The following is a 1361-nucleotide window of genomic DNA, read 5'->3' as shown; positions in this document are numbered from 1 at the left end:
TCATTTTAAGTTGTTGCCCATCAGCAAATGCAGGTTCTGTGTGCTACAGTTAGTAGCCCACTTTACCTACTATGCCACCAGGGCTCATGTTGACTTGTATCTTTGTTGTTGTTAAGTGCCAATGAGTGGGTTCCAACTCACAGAGACCCTTATATAGAGTTTTTGAGTAGAAGCTGGCAGGTTTGAACTGCCATCCTTATGATTAGCAGTCCAGTGCTTCTCCTGTAGGGCCACACCAGTTTCATTGTACACTTAATTCATCCTTCCGTTTTTGAGAAACTCTACTAATTATGGTAGTTGTGTTTACTGCTGACGAGGATTTGTGACAGAGTTGTGCACTTGACCACTCACAGCTTCTTCATCTATCCCTGCCGCTTTCACTTTCAAAAAGATATCTTTGTGTAAAATTAAAAAGAAAATTGAGCTTATTTTAAAATACCTGCTAATGGTAGTGGCTCACTAGGGGAGTTCCTAAAACTTAATTCTTTGAGGGAGGAGTTTGTAATGACAAACTTGGGTGTTGTCTAATTTCATCCATTTATTCAAGTAGTCTGTTAGATGTTAGTGTTGAAATGGTGGTACATAGATCTACTCCCACTCTCATAAACTTCATTAGCTGTGTGATCAGTTTGGATGGGGAGCGTGTAGTGCCTAGGAATGCTGAGCAGTAATTCAGATGAGTCTGTTGGATTCAGGAATGACATTTTAGAGGATATGACATTTCTATTCACATTTGAAAGATAAGAGGGATCAGGAACAAGAGGTTGGGGAAGAGGGATAGTGAAAACGTTAGACTTAAGATATTGCGAAGATTTTTTGGCTGCTGTCTCTTTCCACAGATGTAGTCAGTTTGATTTCTGTAGATTCCATCTGGTGAGGGCCATGTGGATAGCTGTCTTTTATGTTGTTTAAAAAAGGTATTTGTAATGACATCAGGAGTTAGAAAACCAAAACAGAAGAACATGCTCAGCATTTCTCAAACTGAATGAACTAAAGAAAAAATTCAAGCCTTGACTTGCAGTATTGAGGATCCTGAGGGTGAAATATATAATTGCTAAGTGCAGAATCTACCACTTGTCTGTCAGTTTGATGTCATACTGTGGTTGGTTTGTGTGTTGCTGTGATTCTGGAATCTATGCCATGGGTATTTTAAATACTAGCAAGGTCACCCATGGTAGACAGGTTTCAGCTGAGCCTCCAGACGAAGACAGACTTTGGAAGAAGGAGAGACAGACTACTTTAGAATATTTAGTCACCAAAAACCTTATGAATAAGAGTGGAAACTGTCAGCACCAGATTACTGAGTACTGAAACATGAAGAAGAGTGTCGGGGACCTGCCTCGACATAGGGGTTCGGTTCA

The 1361-nt window shown here is 40.1% G+C and overlaps 1 protein-coding gene across 1 annotated transcript in view; it reads left to right on the top strand.

Annotated features, from left to right (window-relative positions):
• Positions 1-1361, top strand: part of RAB28 (RAB28, member RAS oncogene family) — a 145281-nt gene that overhangs the window by 27795 nt on the left and 116125 nt on the right. The gene's annotated exons all lie outside the window — the stretch shown is intronic.

This window comes from Chrysochloris asiatica, unplaced genomic scaffold (assembly GCF_000296735.1).
Source record: "Chrysochloris asiatica unplaced genomic scaffold, ChrAsi1.0 scaffold00256, whole genome shotgun sequence".
NCBI classification, from domain to species: Eukaryota; Metazoa; Chordata; class Mammalia; order Afrosoricida; family Chrysochloridae; genus Chrysochloris; species Chrysochloris asiatica.
The sequence above is the reverse complement of the archived record's forward strand: the minus strand, read 5'-3'. Positions and strand labels throughout refer to the sequence as shown.